The 10490-nt window shown below is 42.6% G+C and overlaps 1 pseudogene; it reads right to left on the bottom strand.

Moving 5' to 3' along the window:
- Positions 1–649: 649 nt before the first annotated feature.
- On the bottom strand, positions 650–1272 carry LOC138930678 (tRNA 2'-phosphotransferase 1 pseudogene; annotated as a pseudogene).
- Positions 1273–10490: the final 9218 nt, after the last annotated feature.

The following is a 10490-nucleotide window of genomic DNA, read 5'->3' as shown; positions in this document are numbered from 1 at the left end:
ACCTCAACTGCAGGATCTGTATCTGTGGATTCAAACAATCTAGGATAGAAAATTTTCAAGGAAAAAAAAATTCCAGAAAGTCTCAAAAAGCAAAATTTGAATTTACAACACTGGCAAATATTTATGTAGCATTTTACATTGTATTTGTAACTATTTCCATAGCATTTGCATTATATTAGACATCATAAGTAATCTAGAGATGATTTAAAGCATATGGGAGAATGTGTATGCTGCTGCTGCTAAGTTACCTCAGTCATGTCCGACTCTGCGTGACCCCATAGACGGCAGCCCACCAGGCTCCCCCGTCACCAGGATTCACCAGTCAAAAAGGGTTACAGGCAAATACTATGCCATTTTATATAAGGGATGTAAATATCCATAGATTTGCATATCATGGGGATCCTGGAACCAATCTCCCTAAGGTACTGAGAGACAACTGTATTAAGGATGTCAATTGCCCACCCAAACCTATTAAGAAGAGCTTAAGAAAGCAGCTATCAAGTTGAAGGAGAGGAAGATGAGTCAGCACAGAGAAGAGTGGAATAGTTAAGAGAATTTGCCTGGAAGAGATCTTGGGCTGTGGTTACTTCTTTCTTCTTTAACTTTTCTGTTTTGATTATCTTTTTACATTTTTTAAAAAGTGAATATATTATTGTTGGATCAACCTTTTCCCTCTGGAGCTGTGCTTGGGGCCACTCTGACACTGTCTACTCATTACCAGTCAAGGAGAGAGGGTTTGACATAAGGCATAGCTGCAGCGCCTTCTGGAAATACTTGGGAAACAGGAAGGCATTAGCATTCCCTGGAATCAGGATCACCACACTGACGGAGAGGAAGAAGGGTATTTCATCTGCCAGGGCCAAGGGCTCATTAATGAACACGGCCGCTTCGCCGTTTGGCTGCATGCCACTGACAACACCATGATCCCCAGGGAGCGTGAGGTGAGGCAGATGCATCTTCCCCAGCAGGACGGGCCTTTGAGCAGGATGGATGGCCAGTAGTGCCACAGTGTGCTATAAGCAAGCATCCACTGCACGGCCTGTGGGGTTACCAAGGGTATCAATCAGATCCAGACCCAGATTGGCCCAGATGAGAGCCAGTGTTGGGGTCCCCCGGCTGCAGGGGGGACCACTATTTCCCCCTGGTGTCCACTCATTGCTACACATCTTCAGCTGAGAAGCTGCAGAACTGGGACCGCTGTAGGAGGGTGCCTGGGACAGAATGGCTGTGGATCCATTGGAAGTGCAGCTCCAGAGAGCCATGACAGGTCATAGGACCAGGCCTTGGGCACTCGCACCTCGTGGTCTAGTTCCTGGGGACTGTAAGCCCATTTATCCCTGGGCTGTTACTTCCTTCTGCCTCCTTCATCCAGAGAAGTTCATGGTCAAGACAGGCTTCTGCTGCCTAGCAGTTCCTTCCTTCTATATGTAATTCACAAGCAGCAAATAGAACAGAAGCCTATTAAGTGGTAGAGAAATTTGAAAGCCAAAGAAACCAGAAACCTGGCAAATGACCATGATTATTATTAAGAGTCACCGTAGGGGAGGAAAAGTCATTTTCCCTCTAATCTTCTGGTTCTTGGCTGAGACCCTCCTGTAGTAAAAGACAGGTTAATGGGAAAAAACTGGAAGTTTAGCAACATGTGTACTTCCCTGTATACATTTGAGATACCCAGGAAAACTGAGTAACTCCCCCCAAATGACCTGAACCATCACTTAAATACCATCTTCAGCTAAAGACAAAAGAAGATGGGGCTGGGGCAGGTGCACGGGGGACAGAGCAGGGGCAGTCAGATTGGGGAGTTTACCAGGCAAAGCAGAGTGAATAAGGGTATGCTGGGTATATAGATATAGGTCATTGCCTTCTCCTTTGATTACAGTTTCCAGATATTTAGAATCTTTCTCCTCGTCCTGGTACAGAGAGGGAGTGTGTTTATGTGTATGTGTGTGCGTGCTTCATCGTGTCTGATTCTTTGCAACCCCATAAACAGTAGCCTGCCAGGCTTCTCTGTCTGTGGAGTTTTCCAGGCAAGAATATTGGAGTGGGTTGCCATGTCCTCCTCCAGGGGATCTTCCTGACCCAGAGATTGAATCCGCAACTCTTTCCTCTTCTGCGTGACAAGCAGATTCTTTACCACTGTGACACCTGGGAAGCCCACAGAGTGGGAGACACCCCTACAAATGGAGCGTTCCCTTAGAAATGTAAATATCTCTTTAGAAAGGATAAATAACTTCTACTTGGTTTTCAGAATTTTTCCTGTATCTGCTGTTTCTTGAAAACAATCAGCTCAAAATAATCTTTATGCCAAAGAGACATATTTGGGGATGGTAAATTCTGCTCCCCTTTACCTCCAAGCTTCCCAGGTGGTGCTATTGGTAAAGAATCCACCTGCCAATGCAGGAGACACAAGAGATGTGGGTTCAATCCCTGGGTCAGGAAGATCCCCTGGAGTAGGAAATGGCAACCCACTGCAGTATTCTTGCCTGGAAAATCCCGTGCACAGAAGAGCCTAGCAGGCTATGGTCCAGGGAGTCGCAAAGAGTTGGACATGACTGAGCACGCATGCTTTACTTCCAAGCAGTGTTGAGACCCTCAAACTGCTCAGCAGGAAACAGGCTGTAAAAATTGAACAAGCCCCAAGAAAGACCCACTTCAGATGTGGCCGTAATAACCAATAGAGATGAAACTTCCAGAGGGCAAAGACAAGGGCCATAGGGGAAAACAGACATGGCGTTCCTTTAAGAGAGTAAAGCTAAAGATTGTTAGATGAGCTAATTAAGGGATTTAATCCAATGCCAGGACAAGCAGCTTTTGCATTTCCAAACCAGGACTCAATAATTGCCATGAACAGATGACTGCTGAGTGGTTCCACTTCTCCCTTTCTCCGTTGGTGTTTCTGTATTTGTCACCTTGCTCCTACTCCACCATGATGATATGGATGGGGCACATCACTATCTTATTTTTTACAGAGTTTTTAGAGATTTCAGGATCACAAGGAAACACATCTGCTCCTGACATTGGGGGTCACATATCACTCAGAGGTCCTGGATTTTGAGCTGTATGTAGTTTAGGGGAGGAAAAATCACTTTCCCTCTCTCATTCTAGGTGCTTGGCTGAACATCCACCTCCCTGAATAAAAGACAGATTAGCAAGAGAAAAACAGAAGTTTAATAACATGGATACCTCCTGTAGATATGGATGAGACCCAGGAAAACTGAGTAATTCCCTGAAATGGTCCAAGCCACCAGCATTTTCGGTTAAAGACAAAAGAAGGATGTTAGGGAAACAGGGAGGCCAGTTACAGGAGGTGACCAGGAAAAGCACAGTAATCATGGGTAAGATTGTGAGGCAGATCTAAGTTTTTGCCTTCTCCACTAGAAGACTTAAGTTTTAGTCACCTTCCTTTTCCTGGTACAGAGAGGGAAAAACCTTTACAAATGAAGATTTCCCTTATAAATGTAAATATCTCTTACAAAAGAGTAACTTCTACTCTGTTTTCAGAGCTTCTCCTGTCTTTTCCCACTTGAACTTAACTAGCTCAAGATAATCATATTTTGGGGGTAGCAAATGTTGCTCCCCTTCAGTAGAATGGGATTGTACTTGAGAGTTTCCCTTGGCAATGGGTATGTTCCATTAATACATATGGGAAGAAGAGCACTCATAAATGTTAGCATGGCCAGAATAGCAGAATGGGAGAGGCCAGTAGTTCCCCCCACCCCATGCCTATTTGCCACTTCTATTATCATAATAGAAGTTTGAGCTGAGTAGATGGCCACCTAAAATAAAAAGTTCACTTCCTAGCCTCCGTTGTACTTAGATGTGGTCATGGAACTAAATTCTGGCCAATGGTCTATGAGAGGGAGCGGGAATACCAGTTATAGGGGAATTGACATCAGGTGGGTTCATTATTAGTTACCAGGGAAACAAATAGAGGGGCACACCAAAGATGATAAGATAGGGTAAGAACAATTATTAGCTGGGGCCTGGGGCAAGTATCAATACAGAAGGTCAGTCTTGTGTGTAGGGTAGAAGTGAAGCAGGCACAGTGGTCAGCCAGGGGATGTACAGAGAGCAAGAGAACAGCTATCATGTGTGGCCTGACCAAACAAGCTATCTCATGCTACACATTATGCTAAGTGTTTTGTATTTATATTCATGTATTTAGTCTTCACATCTTATTTTCTGACCGGGCCACATGGCTTGCAGGATCTTAGTTCCCTAACGAGGAATCAAATCCTGCAGTGCAAGCATATAATCCTAATTACTGGACACCAGGAAGTTCCCATCTTCACAATATTTTCTTTTCTTTTTTTTTTTTTTTTGCCATGCCACATGGCATGCAGGATCTTAGATCCCCATCCAGGGATTGAACCCATACCGCTTGCAGTGGACGCATGGAGTCTTAACCACGGAACTGCCAGGGAAGTTCCTTCACAACAATTTTAAATAAGAGAATCTGAGGTTTAGCAAATCACCCAAGGTCATGTAACTAGGAAAAGCCTTGAGCAGGTTTCAAATCCAAGAGTGACTTCAGTGTCGGTACTCTTAGCTACTAAATTACATTGCATCTCATGCCATGATAGCAACTTTTATAACAATGATAATGCACAATGCTGGAAAGACTGGTTAAGTGGTTTACTTATCCATTACTGTCCAGTTTGCTTTCAGACACCTCACTGCCCTTCTCTTGCCCTCTGTGTCATAGAAAACTATATTTTCCAAGTTCCTTTGTTCTCTGGCTTCAGAGTAGGTTTGCTCAATGGACAATACTTGCAGAAGATTGGATGGAAGAGTCCAAAGTATTTTTCTCTGTCACTTTTTCTGTTTTCTACAGCATATCTTCCATGGGTCCACCTTTTCCCAAACCATACCTTCCTTGATGATCCCAGCTACTAATGGAGAGTCTGACCAGACAGACTCCATCGTAGTTCTATTTCTGTTTAGATGGTCCTAGTTTCTGGCCCCGGCAATACCAGCTCATCCAAGTGTTCCCTCCATCCCTAAGTTTGGCAGAATCTTTCTGCTATTGCCAATCTCTGGGTTATTTCACTCTTGACTTCTTAGCTTCCCCATTACTTATAAAGCCAATTTTCTGCTTTATTTTCCCTCTGTTAAAAGTATTAGAGTGGTTTTCATGACTTTTGCTGAAATGTGACTCAATACACAGACAATATACCCCTTTGGGGAATAAGAGCCATAATGATGTTCATACATGTTGATCCAGTTTTCTGTGCTGAAAACTGTTTCCTAAGGAAATAACTGAAGAGAAACAACAACAAAAATTGTACATAGGTGTCCATTTCTGCATTATTTATATTAATAATACAGTATCAGAACATTGAAAACCACCAAAATGTCCAATATTGGAAGAGTGGACTAAAAAATCAGGGTACGTAACACAATGGAATAATGAGCAGTTGTTATTGTACCAGTCAGCTTTTGCTAGATTTTGCTGCAGTAGCAGATAATCCCCAAATCTCAGTGATTTATCACAGTTATTTCTCACTCAGTTACCTATCCTTTGCAATTCAGTTGCAACTCTGCTTCATCCCAGGGCCCAGTTGGAAGGACTAGCTCCATATTGGTCTCAAGGCAATGAAGAAAGAGCAAGGATAGATTAGTACAATAATTTAATAATAATTTAATAATTTAAGAGCTAAAGCTTATGCTCAGATGTGGGATATGTCAGATTCCACTGACCAAAGCAAGTCACATGACCAAGCCTGATATCAATGGGGCAGATTCCATGTCACTACTGCAGGGAGGCCCACCAGGAACTGGCTCTGTTAGGGATGGCCCCAGAGGAAAAGGATAACAAATATTTTCAGAAATAATAACATCTTCCATGATAATGAAGACTGAAAATAACAGAAAATGTTTGATATAATGATAGGTAGAGTAAGAATCCACAAAAATACATATACTAAAATCCATTTCTAACCTGCTTCATGGGCATATGAAGTTAGACGTCATATGACTAAGTTCTAGCAATGACACCATCTACCTGGAGATAGTGTTAGATCCCACCAGACTGCCCCATCCCTTTCCACTTCAGATACCAATTCAAAGTCCAGGTTATCACCTATGCTTCTGAATGACTGATTGTGAATTGGAAGTTCTCAAAACCCCCTCCTTGGGTTTGATTAATTTTGCTAGAATAGATCACAAAATTTAGGGAGACTATTTACTAGACTACCTGTGTACTACAAATGGATATAACTCAGAAACAGCCAGGTGGTAAAGATGCCTAGGGCAAGGTATCAGGAAAGGACATGGGGCTTCTCCACCCTTTCAGGGCACACCATCCTTCCAGAACCTCCATGTGTTTACCAACTTGGAAGCTCTGCCAACCCTGTCCTTTTGGTGTTTTATGGAGACTGAATTAAGTTGGCATGGTTGATGAAATCATTGGATATTAGTGATTAATTCACCTTCAGTCCTTCTCCCCTCAGCTCCAAAATCACTGTGGACAGTGACTGCAGCCATGAAATTAAAAGACACTTGCTCCTTGGAAGAAAAGCTATGACAAACCTAGACAATGTATTAAAAAGCAGAGATATCACTTTGCCAACAAAGGTCCATCCAGTCAAAGCTATGGTTTTTCCAGTAGTCATGTGTGCATGTAAGAGTTGGACCATAAAGAAGGCTGAGCACCAAAGAACTGATGCTTTTGAATTGTGATCTTGGAGAAAATGCTTGAGAGCCCCTTGGACAGCAAGGAGATCAAACCAGTCAATCCTGAAGGAAATCAACCTGAACATTCATTGGAAGGACAGATGCTGAAGCTAAGCTCCAGTACTTTGGGCACCTGATGTGAAGAGCTGACTCATTGGAAAAGACCCTGCTGCTGGGAAAGATTGAGGGCATGAGAAAAAGGGGGTGACAGAAGATGAGGCAGTTGCATAGTATCATCAACTCAATGGACATGAGTTTGAGCAAACTCCAGGAGATAGTGAAGGATAGGGAATCCTGGTGTGCTGCAGTCCATGGGGCCACAAAGAGTTAGACAAAACTGAGTGACTGAACAACAACACAGGTTGGGGGATGGGACTGAAACGTCCAATTCTCTAGTCGCTGTTGTTGGTTTCCTTGGGAACCAGCCCTGGTGACGGAGCTTCACTTAAATTCCAAGGGTTTTAGAGTTCTGTGCCAAGAATGGGGACAAAGACCACATATATTCCTTATTATAAATTGCATTAAAAAATAAAATTTGAGGACTTCCCAGGGTTTCCCTGGTGGCTCTGACAGTAAAGACTCTACCTGCAAGGCAGGAGACCAGAGTTTGATCCCTGGGTCCAGAAGATCCCCTGGAGAAGGGAATGGCCACTCACTCTAGTACTCTTGCCTGGAGAATACCATGGACAGAGGAGCCTGGTGGGCTACAGTTCATGGGGTCACAAAAGAGTCAGACACAACTAAGCAACTGACACACACACTGGTGGCTCAGCGGTAAAGAATCTGCCTTGTAGTGCAGAGGACATGGGTTCATCCCTGGTCTGGGAAGATTTCACATGCAGCCATGAGTAAGACTCAATACAGCCAAATAAATAAGTAAAATTTTTAAAAAATGAACAGATATTAGCTAACAAATTTAAAAAATAAAATTTGGGATGTCCCTGGTGGTCAGTGGTTTAGACTATGAGTTTCCACTATAGGGAGCCTGCGTTTGATCCCTGGCCTGAAAAATTCTGAATGCCATGCAGTGCAGCCAAAAAAAAAACAAAAAAACAAAAAAACCACACCAGATGCATCAGAAAAAATAAAATATGTATGGGTAAATTAACAAACAAAATTCAACTGAGTAAAATTGTCTTTATTCAACAATTTTGGGGGGATTTCCCTGGCAGTCCAGTGGTTACTCCACACTTCCAAAGCAGGGGGCACGGATTCAATCCCTGAATGGGGAACTAAGATCCAGTATACTGTGGCATGGCCAAAAGGAAAAAGAAAACAAGGCATGCCTTGGGCAGCATCCCATCTAGCAGATAGAAAGGAGCTCCAGAATGCTATAAAAAGTGGAAGACTTACAGGCAGAAGGAGGTAGGACTAGGCAGTTATTCTAGCAAAGAGCTGATTGTTTCAAGCCAGGTCATCTTTCTTTGGGGGACAGAATGGGATCTATCAGATTACCTCACTGCTACCGACCAGGTAGTTCTAGATTGACTGGTTTAAGGTTCCATTTCTGAAAGAGGTTGAAACTGCAATTTAGATATTAAGTCTCGGTTTGGTGTTGTGAGCTTAGCACAAGTGACTCCATTTTAGGCCTGTTGTTCCCTTTTTAACAATCACAGTATCACAAGAACTCACTGTCATATACCCTGATTTATCATCTCCCAGCTATCACCTCCCAATTTGGTATGCCGATAACCACAGGTCAGAAGAGTATACAATGAGAAGTTAAGGAAGAGTATCTTCTGATTGGGAACATAGGATTTGAGAGACAATCAGTGATCTTTCTAGGTATGAAAAGGACAAATTCTAAAACATTCTCCATACAATTTCTCCTTGGTAAAATTAAAATAACAATATACTTTAACTGAATATTTATTGTTTCATTTTTAAGAACTGAGCATATATTTACTTATTTTGAGTTTACACATGACCTCTTTCAAGACAGTCTCCCCAAATGTCTTCTTCCTGTAACTTTTCCCAATTTTCCCTCTCCCAAACACTTTCTCTAGACCCATAGTTTCTAGAACACCAAAGGCATGAACTATGGCTTCATTTTCTACACTCCATTACGTTTATTGGGCTTCCCTTGTGGCTCAGCTGGTAAAGAATCTGCCTGCAATGCGGGAGACCTGGGTTCAATTCCCGGGTTGGGAAGATCCCCTGGAGAAGGGAAAGGCTATCCCCTTTAGTATTCTGGCCTGGAGAATTCCATGGACTATATAGTCACAAAGAGTCAGACATGACAACTGAGCAACTTTCACTTTAATTATATAGTTATCTGTTGATGTGATATTTTTCTCCAAAAGACTGGAAAATACCTCTAAGTCAGAAACTTTGTCTTCAGTTAAGTTCAGTCCCCCACTCGTGTCTGACTCTGCGACCCATGACTGCAGCACGCCAGGCCTCCCTGTCCATCACCAATTCCTGGAGCTTGCTCAAACTCATGTCCACTGAATTGGTGATGCCATCCAACCATCTCATCCTCTGTCATCCCCTTCTCCTGCCTTCAATCTTTCCCAGCATCAGGGTCTTTTCCAGTGAGTCAGTTCTTTACATCAGGTGGCCAAAGTATTGGAGCTTCAGCTTCAGCATCAGTCCTTCCAAATTCAGGACTGATTTCCTTTAGGATGGACTAGCTGGATCTCCTTGCAGTCCAAGGGACTCTCAAGAGTCTTCTCCAACACCACAGTTCAAAAGAATCAATTCTTCAGCGCTCAGCTTTCTTTATAGTCCAACTCTCACATCCATACATGACTACTGAAAAAACCATAGCTTTGACTAGATGGACCTTTGTTGGCAAAGTAATGTCTCTGCTTTTTAATATGCTGTCTACGTTGGTCAGAGCTTTTTTCCAAGGAGCAAGCATCTTTTAATTTCATGGCTGCAGTCACCATCTACAGTGATTTTGGAGCCCAAGAAAATAGTCTGTCATTGTTTCCATTGTTTCTCCATCTATTTGTCATGAAGCGATGGGACCAGATGCCATGATCTTAGGTTTTTTGAATGTTGAGTTTTAAGCCAACTATTTCACTCTTCTCTTTCACGTTCATCAAGAGGCTCTTTAGTAGTTCTTTGCTTTCTGCCATAAGGGTGGTATCATCTGCATATCTGAGGTTACTGATATTTCTCCCAGCAATCTTGATTCCAGGTTGTGCTTCATCCAGCCCAGCATTTCTCATGATGTACTATGCATATAAGTTAAATAAGCAGGATGACAATATGCAGCCTTGATGTACTTCTTTCCCAATTTGGAACGAGTCTCTTGTTGCATGTCCAGTTGTTGCTTCTTGACCTGCATGGAGATGTCTCAGGAGGCAGGTAATTCCCAGCAAGGGACATAGATGTAAGCTGTTGGAAACCGGTAGCTCCAGTAACTCAGGAACAGATACATTGCCCTGAGGAGGGCATCTTGGTGGCATCACAGTATTCACTACATATGTCCTGTACCATTGCTGTAATCTTAGTGAGGTCACTCCATATGAAATTCTTCCTAATTTACCTATCCATTCATTCTCTTCTACCTGTCTAGTCAGAAATGGTGTTTTCCTCTCCTGTCTTGGTAGGATCCTATACACCATTTATCAATGCACTGGATCTGTAGCAAACCTACCTTGCTGGCTTTCTACAGAAGGGATTTTTTTTTTTTTTTTCAAAAAAAAAATCTATTTGTGATTCTTTCAACCTAATGGTTTGGGAAAGTGAGCTCTCTCAGCCTGTGTATGAGGATTCTTTTACAGCATCATTGAGCTGATCTAGCATGAAGGAAAGTCACAATACATTTATTTAAGAGTATATATATAGAGCATATATTCTATTTG

The sequence above is a fragment of the Ovis canadensis genome, chromosome X, assembly GCF_042477335.2.
Source record: "Ovis canadensis isolate MfBH-ARS-UI-01 breed Bighorn chromosome X, ARS-UI_OviCan_v2, whole genome shotgun sequence".
Classification (NCBI taxonomy): Eukaryota; Metazoa; Chordata; class Mammalia; order Artiodactyla; family Bovidae; genus Ovis; species Ovis canadensis.
This window is presented reverse-complemented; position numbering and strand designations above follow the sequence as displayed.